This window comes from Meles meles, unplaced genomic scaffold, assembly GCF_922984935.1.
Source record: "Meles meles unplaced genomic scaffold, mMelMel3.1 paternal haplotype, whole genome shotgun sequence".
Classification (NCBI taxonomy): domain Eukaryota; kingdom Metazoa; phylum Chordata; class Mammalia; order Carnivora; family Mustelidae; genus Meles; species Meles meles.
In genome coordinates, this window is record NW_025721617.1 from 315,557 (window position 1) to 331,113 (window position 15,557).

Consider the following 15,557-nt stretch of genomic DNA (forward strand, 5'->3'; position numbering starts at 1 on the left):
CCTACATGTGATCATCTTCACTGCCTAGAATATAAAGTCATTATGAAAATGTCACAAGACAAACATTCTCACTTTTACCATCACCTTCATCTTCTCCATGTCATAGATTCTTCAGCAGACTCTGGGCACACCACATCATTAAAAAAACACCAGCAGTTCCCTTCCTGGAGTCATTCAATGTGTTATATCTTACTTATAGTCTATCTCTTAAATAAACTTTATTGTATAAATTTATTTGTTCAGCTCTGGATAAATACATTTTTTTCTGTCCTTTGTCTATCTATTCTAGCTCACTTAGACTTTTATGTTAGCATCCTTCACCCCTATCATCAAGTTTCAAGGTCTCTATTTCATGAACGTGGCAGCCTTGAGGGTAGGGCTGTGTCTTATTCCCTATGTTTCAGGTAAGGTCAGACATAATATCAACCACTTTACTGTTTTCACCTTCCTTCTAGGACAGTATTTGTGATCACAATAGTTCTTCCCATAATTGAAGACAATGTAAGTTTTAGGCATAAATATAATTTGGCTTTTAAAAGTTCACAAGTATCTATCTGATTGTTTAAATTTTACTTTATTTCTTAATGATCTGTTTAAGCAATCTTATACACATGACAATCCAAATATGATCATCTTTCTGAAGTTTTCTACTTAATTTGCTTAATGAGTTGTGGACTTATCAGTGACTTATCCCAGTGCTTAGCTTATTACTGGTGTGTGTGTGTGTGTGTATGTATATATACATATACATATGTGTGTGTGTATATATATAGTCTTTAAAAAAATATTTTATTAATTTATTTGACAGACGGAGATCAGAAGTAGGCAGAGAGGGAGGCAGAGAGAGAGAGGGGGAAGCAGACTGCCTGCTGAACAGAGAGCCCAATGCAGGGTTCAGTCCCAGGACCCTGAGATCATGACCTGAGCTGAAGGCAGAGACTTAACTCACTGAGCCACCCAGGTACCCCTATAATCAATTATTTATTAATTGTATTCAAAGTGTTCTTATAACATTTGCATGTTTCTCCATAAAGACGCAAATCAGAACCAATAGGTTACTGTCTTTCTCCCTTCTGGGCAGTGCCAAGTGCATTTCCTGCATAAACTTCCTAGAGTACTTTTGGTGAAAATGTACAACTTACCTCTCAGTTCTGTACTTGACATTTCAGATACATCCATATAGATTCATCTACAACCATGACTGTAGGCTTCCGTACTTGGAGGTCAATCTTAGTATTTGTTGTTTTGTTTGCGTTCATGAGGCAATGTCTCCTGAGAGCAGGTTGGAGACAGAATAATTAATAATGCAGGATGGCCTCAGGCCAGCCTGGTGGGGAGGGGTAATGAAAACTTCCCAGATGTTTTCACAGATCTTTCTTCCTGCCAATTCTTGGATAAAAACAAAATGTTGTTTATGTTAATATTTCTTATTATTTAAAAAATAATTTTATTCAGGTGTTCTGCATTTTTCTGTTTTACCTACTAATACCCAATAAGTACATAGTTATATTATACTCACACATATTAAATAGTTTATTTTTATTAAATTGACCAACACGTATAATACATTAAAACAGGACAATTTGACATACATATTTATACATATATTTATTTAATTATACCAATCTATAGATATAATTTTATGTCTATATAGTATATATTCTATGTATATTACATATTATATATACATAATTGCATATAATTAAGCATATATAAGTATATGTACTATATATGTTTATAAATTATATGTACTATATATTTAATTATATATAATTTATATATATAAATAAAATTTATGTAAGATTAATTTTTGTAATAAATAAATATATACTCGGATATATATACACATGTATATTTATATACTTAAGTTTATTAAATATATCAAATTAACTTTACTTACATTGTATTTTAACTTTTTTTTAAAGGCTTTTTTTTTTTTAGCAAGAGACATAATTTATTTGATACTTACTACAGGTCCGGCTCTTTTCCCAGCAGTTTATATGCATTCTCACATTAAATCTCATAAATTACTGAATTATAAGTAAAAAAAAAATATCCTTTTACAGATGAAAAAACTAAGGAATGGAGAAAATTAATAACTTGTCCAAGATCACATAGACATAATTTAATAACCAGTGAAAATTTCTGTCACCAAATTGTTGAAAAATCAGCTTATACCCAAATGATCTTTCTCAATTATAGAAAATGATGATGAAACTATTGACTCTACTGTTTTTATGACATTTTAAAATATTAAAATATTTTATTTTTACTCATTTTCTTCTAAATAACAATGCTAAACCATAGCAGTAGTCATATAAAAATAACATATTATTTGAAAGAATGCAGCCTAAAACAAATCATAAGACAAAAGATTAAGACACCAACATATTGGTGGCAGTGGAGAGCTCATTTTATGGATCTTCCCTTCTGTGACTAGAAATGGGAAAGGCACTTTCAAAAAGCCTCTTAATTTATTTTGTTAAAAAAAAAAAAAAGCCATGACATTGGGAGTATTCATATCGCTTAAACAGGAAGGTCAGATTAAGACAGATGATTTAATTTATCCAGAAGTGCATTCAGTTACTTGACAGAGTTAGAATTCCAGGCCTAGTTTGTGTGATTCCCCTCTGCATGATTCCTCCCAAACTGCTTGTCTGTTTCTTTGGTAAGCAAGCTTCCATACATCTTAGATCTTCAGTATATCCTTTCTCACGCTAGAGATTTGTTTACAAAGATAATAAAGCATGTAATAAGATCAAAGTCAATATAAAGTATTTAACAATAAAATAAAGAACCTCCTCAAAATTAATTATATTTTAATGGACACCCACCTGACAGTGAGGGTGGATATGGCCACAAACTAAATTACTCTCCATTTTTTAATTTCTTTTTTTAAAAATTTCTTTTCAGCATAAAAGAATTGATTGTTTTTGCACCACAAACAGTGCTTCAATGAACATGTGCCCTCCGTACTACCTATCACCTGGCTCCCCCAACCTCAGACCCCCCCCTCCCCTTCAGAACCCTCAGGTTGTTTTTCAGAGTCCATAGTCTCTCATGGTTCATCTCCCCCTACAATTTCCCTCAACTCACTTCTCTTCTCCATCTCCGATGTCCTCTGTGTTATTTCTTTTGTTACAAAAATAAGTGAAACCATATGATAACTGATTATTTCTGTTCGACTTAATTCACTCAGCATAATCTCTTCCTGTCCCATCCATGTTTATACAAAAGTTGTATATTCGTCCTTTCTGATTGGAGGCATAATACTCCATCGTGTATATGGACAACATCTTCCTTATCCATTCATCTGTTGAAGCGCAACTTGGTTCTTTCCACAGATTGGTGACTGTGGCCAATGCTGCTATAAACATTGGGGTACAGATGGCTCTTTTTCATTACATCTGTATCGTCGGAGTAAATACCCAGCAGTGCAATTGCAGGGTCATAGGGAAGCTCTATTTTTAATTTCTTGAGGAATCTCCACACTGTTCTCCAAAGTGGCTGCACCAACTTGCATTCCCACCAACAGTGGAAGAGGGTTCCCCTTTCTCCACATCCTCTCCAACACATGTTGTTTCCAGTCTTGCTAATTTTGGAAATTCTCACCAGTGTAGGGTGGTATCTTAAAGTGGTTTTAATTTAGATCTCCCTGATGGCTAGTGAAGATGACTATTTTCTCCTGTGTCTGATAGCCATTTGTATGTCTTCATTGGAGAAGTGTCTGTCCATATCTTCCACCCATTTTTTTGATATGATTATCTGTTTTGTGTGTGTTGAGTTTGAGAAGTTCTTTATAGATCCTGGATATCAAACTTTTGCCTGTACTGTCATTGGCAAATATCTTCTCCCATTCCGTGGGTTGCCTCCTTGTTTTGTTGACTGTGTCCTTTGCTGTGCAGAAGCTTTTGATCTTGATGAAGTCCCAAAAGTTCATTTTCTCTTTTGTTTCCTTTGCCTTTGGAGACATATCTTGAAAGAAGTTGCTGTGGCTGATATCGAAGAGGTTACTGCCTATATTCTCCTCTAGGATTCTGATGGATTCCTGTCTCATGCTGAGGTTTTTTATCCATTTTGAGTGTATCTTTGTGTATGGAAAGAGAATGGTCAAGTTTCATTCTTCTCCATATAGCAGTCCAATTTTTCCAGCACCGTTTATTTGAAGGGACTGTCTTTTTTCCACTGTATAATTTTTCCTGCTTTGTCGAGGATTAGTTGACCATAGATTTGTGTGTCCATATCTGGGCTCTCTACTCTGTTCCAATGATCTATGTGTCTGTTTTTTTTTTTGCCAGTACCATGCTGTCTTGGTGATCACAGCTTTGTAGTAAAGCTTGAAATGAGGCAACGTGACACGGCTAGTTTTAATTTTGTTATCCAAAATTTCCCTAGCAATTTGGGGTCTCTTCTAATTCCATGCAAATTTTAGGATTATTTGCTCCAGCTCTTTGAAAAATATCGGTGGAATTTTGATCGGAATGGCATTAAAAGTATAGATTGCTCTAAACAGTATAGATATTTTAACAATGTTTATTCTTCCAATCACAGAGCATGGAACAGTCTTCCATCTTTTTGTGTCTTCTTCAATTTCTTTCATGAGTGTTCTGTAGTTCCTCGAGTACTGGTCCTTTACCTCTTTGGTTAGGTTTATTCCCAGGTATCTTATGGATCTTGGTGCTATAGTAAATGGAATCGATTCTCTAATTTCCCTTTCTGTATTTTCATTGTTAGTGTATAAGAAAGCCACTGATTTCTGTACATTGACTTTGTATCCTGCCATGTTACTGAATTGCTGTATGAGTTCTAGTAGTTTGGGGGTGGAGTCTTTGGGGTTTTCCATATAAATTATCATGTCATCTGCGAAGAGAGAGAGTTTGACTTCTTCCTTGCCAATTTGGATACCTTTTATTTCTCTTTGTTGTCTGATTGCCGTTGCTAGAACTTCTAATACTATGTTGAACAAGAGTGGTGAGAGTGGGCATCCTTGTCGTGTTCCTGATCTCAACGGGAAGGCTGAAAGCTTTTTCCCATTGAGGATGATATTTGCTTTGGGTCTTTCATAGATTTTACGAAGTTCAGGAATGTTCCCTCTATCCCTATACTTTGAAACGTTTTAATCAGGAAGAGATGCTGGATTTTGTCAAATATTTTTTCTGCATCAATTGAGAGGACCATGTGGTTCTTCTCCTCTTATTGATTTGTTCTATCACATTGATTGATTTGTGAATGTTGAACCACCCTTGTATCCCAGGGATGAATCCCACCTGGTCATGGTAGATAATCTTTTTAATGTGCTGCTGGATCCTGTTTGCTAGGATCTTGTTGAGAATCTTAGCATTCATATTCATCAGTGATATCGGTCTAATATTCTCCTTTTGGGTGTGGTCTTAGCCTGGTTTGGGGATCAGGATAATGCTGGCTTCATAAAAAGTGTCTGGAAGTTTTCCTTCTGCTTCCATTTTTTGAAACAGCTTCAGGAGAATAGGCATTATTCTTCTTAAAACATTTGGTAGAATTCCCCAGGGACTCTATCAGGTTCTGGGCTCTTGTTTTTTGGGAGGTTTTTATCACTGCTTCAAAATTGTTACTAGATATCAGTCTATTAAGGTTGTCAATTTCTCCCTTTTTCAATTTTGGGAGTTTATAGTTTTCCAGGCATGCATCCATTTCATCTAGGTTGATTAACTTATTGGCATATAACTGTTGATAATAACTTTTGATGATTGTTTCTACTTCCTTGGTGTTAGGTGTGTTCTCTCCCTTTTCATTCATAATTTTATTAATTTGAGTTTTCTCACTTTTCTTCCCGATTAGTGTGGCCAATGCTTTATTGATCTTATTGATTCTTTCAAAAAACCAGCTTTTCGTTTCATTGATACATTCTACTGTATCTCTAGTTTCTACCTCATTGATCTCTGCTGTACTCTTGATAATTTCCTTTCTTGTTTGAGGAGTTGGTTTAATTTCTACCTGATTCTCCAGTTCTTTAAGGTGTAGAGACAGCTGATGTATTCTGGATTTTTCAATATTTTTGAGGGAGACTATGCATTTCTCCCTTAGAACGGCCTTTGCTGTATCCCATAGGTTTTGGACCGAACTGTCTTGGTTCTCATTGGTTTCCATGAATTGTTTAAGTTCTTCTTTGATCTCCTGATTGATCCAAGCATTCTTACACAAGTTGGTCTTACCTTCCAGGTGTTTGAGTTCCTTCTGAACTTTTCCTTTTCCCCAGTTTCAAAGCATTGTGATCTGAGAATATGCAGGGAATAATCTCAGTCTTTTGGTATCGATTGAGTCCTGTTTTGTGACCCACTATGTGGTCTATTATCGAAAAGGTTCCATGTTCACTTGAGAAGAATGAGTATTCTGTTGTTTTAGGGTAGAATGTTCTATATATACCAATGAGGTCCATCTGGTCTAATGTGTCATTCAATGATCTTGTTTCTTTATTGATTTTCTGATTGGATCATCTGTCTATTACTGAGAGAGGCATGTTAAGATCTCCTACTATTACTGTATTTATATCAATATGTCTCTATATCTTGATTAAGAGATTTCTTACGTAATTGGCTGTTCCCATATTTGGGGTATAGATATTTATAATTGTTAGATCACCTTGTTGGATAGTCCCTTTAAGAATTATGTAGTGAGAGTCTTTAGTTTAAAATCTAATTTATGTGATATGGGGATCACTACCCTGGCCTTTTGAGGCCCATTGGCATTAAAGATGCTTCTCCATCCCTTCACTTTCAGTCTTGGTGTATCCTTAGTTTCGAAATGGGTCTCTTGTAGACAACATATGGATGGGTCCTGTCATTTAATCCAATCTATAACCCAGTGTCGTTTTATGGGAGTTTTAGGCCATTCACACTGAAAGTGATTATTAATAGATACGTTTTTCTTGACATCATGTTACCTTTGAAGTCTTTGTTTCTGTAGATTGTCTCTATATTTCTGTTCAATAATATTCTTAGGATTTTTTCTCTTATATAGAACCCCCCTTAATATTTCCTGCAGTGTCTGCTTGGTGGTTATATAGTCTTTTAAGCCTTGTCAGGCTTGGAAACTGTTTATCTCTCCATCCATTTTGAATGTAAGTCTTGCTGGATAATGTATTCTTGGCTGCATGTTCTTCTCATTTAGTGCCCTGAACATATCTTGCCACCTATTTCTGGCCTGCCAGGTTTCTGTGGACAGGCCTGACATTATTCTGATGGGCTTTCCTCTGTACATAAGGAGCTTCTTTGTCCTAGCTGCCTTCAAGAGAGTTTCTCTACAATTATAATTATTCACTCTTACTATTAGTTGTCTCGAGGACTTTCAAGAATCTATAATCTTGTGGGGAGACCGTTCTGCCTCTAGTATATGAATTCTGGCTCCACTTGTGAGAGAGAGAATGTTTTCACTGAGAACTTGTTCCACTATATCTTCTAGACTTCTTTCTTTTTCCTCCCCTTCAGGGATTCCAATAATTCTGATGTTGGAATGTTTCATGGCAACATTTATTTCCCTAATTCTGTTTTTGTGGCTTTTAACCATTTTGTTCCAGGCTTCCTCCTGATCCTTTCTCTCTATCTGTTTGTCCTCCACATCACTAATTCTATCTTCTGTCTCAGTTACCCTAGCTTTTAGGGAATTTAGAATACATTGGAACTCATTGATAGCATTGTGCACATCATCCCTGGTGGCTTTCAGTTCTGCCCTAACATTGTGAACATCATCCCTGGTGGCTTTCAGTTCTGCCCTAATCAATTCTGTTTTGTCATCCATGGCTTTCTCCAACCTCGCTATTGCCTGGATAATTGTTAGCCTGAATTCCCTTTCTGACATATTGTCTATGTTGGTAGCCATTAGCTCTGTTGCAGAAGGCCCATCCTCTGAATTTTTCTTCTGTTGGGAATTCCTCCTCCTAGTCATTTGGGTGAGAGATGGATGAATGTATGTAGCTGTATGTACCGACCATGGTGCAGTCAAGGTGCACCCTGGATCACTTCTGAGCAATTGAGAGTCCCCACCAAAATGAAAGAAAAAAAGAAAGAGAGAAAAAAGGAAAAAAAAAAGAAAGAGCGAAATAGAGAGAGAGAGCAAGAGAGAGAGAGAGGAAAAAATAAGAAAGATAAAAGAGAAGGCTCAGCCCAAATGGGCCCCAAGGTAAGATTTATGAAGTATACAAACAAAAAGATTGATAAAAGTATGTGACAAGAGAAAAAAAATATATGTGTGTGTATGAAAGCAAAACAAAAAAACAAAAAAACAAAAAAAAAAAGAACCTCGTCAAAAAGAACCCCAAGTACAAGATTTATATACTACTGGGACAAATACAAATAAACAGAAACATTGGCAGAAGAAACAGTTGGAAGAGTGGTTATAAATTCTCAGTGTGGGCGAGCAAGGTTATTTTGATTCTTCCTGGGTGTATCTTGATATCTCTGTTTTAGGACTCAACTTTCCAACAATAAGGGTTGATTAAAAATTGGTTTACTATAGGGATAGGATTGATTGGCAAAAGGGGATTACTTTGTAGTTTAACTCTATATGAATATTAAAGAATAAAAATTTAAAAAATGAACTAAACTAAACTAAAATGAAATTTTAAAAAATTTTAAAAAATAGAAAAGCAAAAGAAAAACATGGGTATATGTACCAAAATTTTAGGTTAAAATGTTATTATAGAATTTGATGTACTGGCCATCTCACTGTGATGTATACAGGTTAAAAAATTATCTATATAAAAAAAATAAACCAGGGGCACCTGGGTGGCTCAGTAGGTTAAGCCTCTGCCTTCAGCTCAGGTCATGATCTCAGTGTCCTGGGATTGAGCCCCACATCAGGCTCTCTGCTCAGTGGGGAGCCTGCTTCCTCCTCTCTCTCTGCCTGCCTCTCTGCTTACTCATGATCTCTCTCTCTGTCAAATAAATAAATAAATAAATAAATAAATAAATAAATAAACCAGAATAGTGGGAACGAATTAAAAACATAAGGTGTGTCTATGAAGTAGTGGTGGTTTTTTTCTTGTCGGTTTTTTGTTGTTGTTTGTTTGTTTCTTTTTTCTGGTTGGCTTCTGGGGGAGGGGCCTGCCACTTGGGTTTTCAGGCAGTTTTTCCTGAGTTAAGTCCTCCCGCACCCCTCAAGGGGGTGGGCTCTGAGGAAACCGGTTTTTCAGGTTTTTGTTCTCTGGAGGTTTTTTATGTTTGTTTGTTTGTTTGTTTTTTGTTTTTCTCTCTCCTTGGTGGCTTTTGATGGTTTTTGGAGGTTTTTAGGAAAGCAAACTGCACCCGCACCTCCCTCTCAGAGAGAAGTCTCGGTCTGTTCCCCTCTGGGTGCTCCAGAGCACATAAATTCCCCCTTGGATGCTGGTAGAGCATGTTCTGAGTCACAGTCCCTGGGATGCAGGAACTCCTGCGTGTACCCAAAACCACGACAGTGGTGCAGTTTTGGAAGCTCCAGACCACCAGAGAGGTTCCAAGCCGTGATCACACACTGAGATTATCCCGCTGGTCTGGGTTGGCAGTACTGTCTTTCCAGGACCGAGAGCTCCTTGCTGGTGCCTGCATGCACCTCTCTCAGTGGAGGATATGGGGCCAGACCCAGGCTCTGATAGCATGGCGGGGCTCATATGTGGGGACTGCAAAAACTTTTTGTTTCTGCTGGCTGGCAAGGCTCCCAGCCCCTCACGGAAGCTGCACCCCATGCAACCTCAGACGAGCTCCCTCATGGTTCAGGGACCAAGACCTGGTTTCTTCACTGCACTCTCTGTCTCAGCGCCAGGGGTGGCTGTCCTTGGTCCAGGGACTTTAGCCCCTGTCCCTAACCGCCTGATTCCTGCAATTTCCCCCAACAATCCTTTGCTCTTTTTGAGTGCTTTGAACCAGACTCCAAGTTAATATTTGTTCCCAGTCATAGGGAACATAGGGCACTCTCGTATTGGTGTATTACTTTCCAATGGTCACTTCTGGTGGCTCCCTCCCCCTTTTGTTTTTCTTCCGATATCAGTCCAATGTTCCCACTCTGCTTTATCTGCCCACTGGCATCTTCTGCCCCCGTAGAGATCCAGATGTGTATAATTCTAATCTCAGTCTGATTTCATGGATGATCAGAGTTCCTTGGTAGGTAATCAGCTCACTTTAGGGTACAGGTTGAAATGGCGCCTCCTCTTAGTTCCGGGCCATTTTGTCCCCCCTTCTTTTTTTTTAAGATTTTATTTATTTACTTGTCAGACAGAGATCACAAGCAGGCAGAGAGGCATGGAAAGTGATAGGAAGGGGAGCAGACTCCCTGTTGAGCAGAGAGTCTGAAGCTGGGCTCAATCCCAGCACCCTGGTATCATGACCTGAGCAGAAGGCAGAGGCTTTAATCCACTGAGCTACCCAGGCGCCCCTGTATTTTAACTTTTAATAGTTCACACAGTTTGCATATTTTAAAAATAGCAAAACTTAATGTGGTTAAAAAGTATAAATTTCTGGTTATATGTAAAGGGATTATATATTACTCGTTATTTTTCATTCTGTTATAAATGTCTGAAAACATAAAATAATGTGTATTATTACCACAGAGGAAGATCTGTTCACTGTGGTTTGTCATATTTTGAATCTATATATTTTTTAAAGATTTTCTTTATTTATCTGTCAGAGAGAGAGAGTGCACAAGCATGCACTCTCAAGCAGAGAGAGAAGCAAGCTCCCTTCTGACCCTTATGAGCAAAAGGCTTGATGCAGGACTAAATTCCAGGACCTGGGATCATGACCTAAGCTGAAGGCAGTTGCTTGACCAACTGAGCCACCCCAACATCCCTGAAACTATGTTTTAATACTATTGTTTTTGTTTTTGTTTTTGTTTTATGTACAGATGGCACATGGTGCCAATTTTATTTGCAATTATTATAGTACTCCAACTCATGTTTACAAGTTACACCTTTGCCACAGCCTTGGCTAAATCTTGAACTAGTGCAGGATTTAGCTGTGCCAGCATGCTGATCTTCACGTGCTTAGATGTGGCATACTTGTTCTTGATGGTCCTGTGCTTTGTAAGCCCACGATTCACCATGACTATATTCTTAGCCAGGTGTTGCATAACACTTAGAAGGGATTCTTCAGTGTATGATAGATAATGCTGTAGAGTTGGTGTCCATTCACCGTTATCAAGAATTTTCAGTGCTAAGCAAAAAGCTCCTGCTGCAATCTGAGAAGGAGGAAAGTGCACCATATCGTAGTCCAACATAGTTAGTTCCATCAGGTATTTGGCCAAAGTATGTTGCTCAACATCAACCTCTGCGATCTTAGATGCTCTCCTAAGGAAATGCAGGGGTAGAGGGCAGCCCAGACCAAAATTTAAAGATCTTAGAATCTTCATTTCCATCTGTCGGATTTGGTGCTTAGTATAAGTGTTGTCAGTCACAAAGGCAAAGTCACCAATTTCTGGAGGGTACATTTCTTCATATTTGCTTGCAATAAACATGGCAGTGACAAGAACCAGCTGCAGCATCTTCTTGGACACACAATTATTCTGCATGGACCAATCAATAATGGAAACAGTCATGTACATGGTCTCCTGAAGTAACCTGAACTTCATCTGAACCTGTACTAGCCAGTCAATAAGGATAGCTCTCATGTTTCCAGTGACTTCATGACCTAATAGGTATTTTGGTCTGGTGGCTTGCTCTTCCTCAAGTTGTCTCAAATAAGCATAAATCTTTCACATATTCACTACAAAGGTTTGGATCAGCTCCATCTTCGGCATCCACATCATTCACTGCAAGAATTACATCAGAGAATGCCTGACACAGATATTTTTCTGCAGGGGCACATCCAGATGTTTCCATTGGGCTTGGAGAGGGAGTATAAACCAAAATAGGCTCAGGTGAAAGTTTTTCTTCTTTAACGGACTCAGGTTCTGGCTCATGTTCTGGCACAGGCTCGGGTGCCTTCTCCAGAGGTTTAGGTAGTTTTTTTAGCAATAACTTTTCCAGGAACCAAAGTTTTTACTTCCTTTTTCAGAGGCAATTTGGCCTGTGATTTTTCTCTGACTTTGTTACCAATGTCTCCAAGGGCTGTTCTTGGCCTCAGCCCGGGCTTGGAGGCCGCAGTCATGCCCAGAGGCACGCACTTTGCCCCTGCCATGCTGATCTTCGCCTTATTTTCCACATTAACTTTTGCATTCCTGGTGACCCAGAGCGCCATGGCTTCTTCTTCACCAGGCAGCAGCTCAGTGGGGAGAAGCAGAGCACGGGAGTCACCAACCAGCCAGGAACCTGAACCCAGCGTAGCTCAACAGCCGTTCCTCCGCAGCAAGCCGCTGTTTTAATACAATTTTTAATCCAGATGATACCTACTTGATCTTACTGCTTACCTGTTTCCAATAACAACATTAATTATAATGTTGATACAATGAAAAATTTTCTAAAAAATATTTTTTGACAAAGAAAATTATGTATATTTCAAAGTGCATTGAGTTTGCAATCCAAGATATTTTGACAATGCATTCTTTTGTGAATACTAAACAGTTTATTTCTCACATTAAAAAATGAAAAAGCTACAAAGTTTTGAAGATAGTGTTTATTTATATATTTATTTATTCATTCATTCATTCATTCATTTGAGAAAGAGAGAGAGAGAGAACTAGTGAGGGAGGTGCAGAAGGAGAGAGATAAGCATGCTTCTTTCTGAGTGTGCAACCAGAGACACGGGGCTTGATTCCATGACCCTGAGATCATGACCCAAGTCAAAGTCAGACACTCAACTGACTGAACCACCACAGTACCCCAAAGATAGTATTTTTTTTCTCTTTCTTAGAGGACAAAAAATACATGTAATGACAGTTTACAAAACCTTTTGTTTGGGGCACCTGGGTGGCTCAGTGGGTTAAGCCGCTGCCTTCGGCTCAGGTCATGATCTCAGGGTCCTGGGATCGAGTCCCGCATCGGGCTCTCTGCTCAGCAGCGAGCCTGCTTCCCTCTCTCTCCCTCTCTACCTGCCTCTCTGCCTACTTGTGATCTCTCTCTGTCAAATAAATAAATAAAATCTAAAAAAAAAACCTTTTATTTGACCTATAGAAGGAAGTTACAAAAAAATTCTGCAAAAAGAAAGACATTTAATGTTCTGCTTTAACATGACCCCAGATTGTCATAAGAATAGGTGTTGGAGATCTAATAAGCAGCAGCATTTAGAAGAATTGCAAATACTTACCTTGTGATGTTTGTCGTCTGCATCAGAGTGCAGAATCATCCCCCAAGAAACATAGTTTTCAGTGCATGGGATGGCTACAGAAGATTGGGCAGATCAGAATGTCTTTTGTTGCTATATACCAGTATAGCCTGGTGAACAGCTTGGGACTATTTTACAGGCCTGAATGGTAGCTGGAGAAGCCAGTGGATGGAGGATAAGGCAGAGTTTGGATGACATTGATGCCAGTGAAGGCTAATCCAACATGTGGGAGGAAATGGAAAGACCTTCTACCTTATTTCACCTAGTACATAGCCTGTGAATGAATAGCTAACAGTGAGGTGGAAAAGACAGGGGTGCATGATAGTCAGACTCATGATCACATTTAGTGTCAATACACCCAAGGAAGCTGCTGAGAACTAGGGAACTATCCCAAACCAGAAAGTTCTCCAATTCTAGTTTTAATCATAGGACCCTTCACATAACCACTCTTCTAGCTTTAGTGAGTTGCAGGAAGATGTTGGTGGGGGAGAAAGGCAGGAGACACTTGATTTAGCAGAATTTAAACTTCAGACGGACTAATTGTTAATACAGGCATGCTTCAATCCCTTGAAAGGACAATATTATTGTTTTAAGACTCTTTTTCCTGTGAATAAAAATAGTCTCATAAAATAAGATGGGTTCATTTCAGAGAAGTAAACTAGCATTTCAGGATGTAACAATGGTAAAATACAGGGGGCAAAATTTAAATGAAATCAGAATGAACATAAGGCAGGGCACCTGGGTGGCTCAGTGGGTTAAGCCGCTGCCTTCGGCTCAGGTCATGATCTCAGGTCCTGGGATCGAGTCCCGCATCGGGCTCTCTGCTCTGCGGGGAGCCTGCTTCCCTCTCTCTCTCTCTGCCTGCCTCTCTATCTACCTGTGATCTCTCTCTCAAATAAATAAATAAAATCTTAAAAAAAAAAAAAAAGAATGAACATAAGGCAAACTGACACTTGGGCAATTTTAACACATCCACAAAAGCTATAAATACCTGTTATTTCTAAAAAGTAGACTTAAATATAAAAATCCTGTGTTTCTTTGCACATGGTTTTTTTTATTTATTTATTTTACAGACAGAGATCACAAGTAGGTAGAGAGACAGGCAGAGATAGAGGAGGAAGCATGCTCCCCACATTTCAGAGAGACCGATGTGTGGCTAGATCCAAGGACCCTGGGATCATGACCTGAGCCAAAGGCAGAGGCTTTAACCCACTGAGCCACCCAGGCACCCCTGCACATGAGGGATTTTAACTATTATTATATAATGTTTAAATTACAGTTTATATTGTTATAGGAATATTGGGACAACCAATCTCAAAATATTAATTATGAAAGAAATTAAAATTACTCAGTAAATTATGCATATTGTTCAAATAACTTCATTAAATCTATGACTTCTCATTCTTCTAAAATATACAGAGGATGCTGCACATATAATTTTTAGAAAGAGAAAAAAAATCAATCATTCACTTCACCTTGTATTTTCCTTAAGCTCATCAAAAATATGACATTATGGTGAATTGTTCCTGTAACAAGTTGGAAAAATATTATGAGAAATCCTGATAATATGTTATTCTATATTAAGGCATTCAGAGTTAACTATTACAATAAGCAACTTCAGTGTTTTAAGATAGCAAAGTTTTCTTGTCACAATGAGATATGATCACATAAATGAAATTGTTATCATTCTTTTGCAGCTGTGTCGTTCTGGATCATGTGATTGCCAATGTCTCCATGGAGAAGTCAGAGATGGATGGCTAGAAATCATACATTTTATTCATGTTCAACCTCTTTTGCACAAATGTAATCACATGTCTATGACTTAAATTTCACAGAAACTGGAAAATATGGGAGATCATCTCGATATTTGTTAAGCACTGTCTTTGGTACATTGTTGCATATAATATAAAATAAATGAATTAAGTGAACAGAGTTATTATTAATGAAGAAAGATCTTCTATCTCATTAAATGAAGTAGGTGATAAATCTAGGTATTTCTTTTATTCAATTTTGTTCCTTTTTACAGGTGTAGAAAATTTGACTCCAAGTGAGATTTTAAAATATCTCACTTGTGTGATAGAACAGATGAATACATGTACATAAAAAGATTCAGAGCTTCCACACAACAAAGGAAACAGTCAACAAAACAAAGAGGCAACACAAGGAATGGGAGAGGATATTCACAAATGATACTACAAAAAAAGGGCTGATATCAAATATCTATAAAGAACTCTTCAAACACAACACTCAAAAAACAGATAATCACGTCAAAAAATGGGCAGAAGACATGAACAGACACTTTTCCAAAGAAGACATACAAATGGCTAACAGACACATGAAAAAATGTTCATTATC

At 37.8% G+C, this 15,557-nt stretch overlaps 1 pseudogene; it reads right to left on the reverse strand.

Moving 5' to 3' along the window:
* Positions 1-10,900: 10,900 nt before the first annotated feature.
* On the reverse strand, positions 10,901-12,179 carry LOC123936612 (annotated as a pseudogene).
* Positions 12,180-15,557: the final 3,378 nt, after the last annotated feature.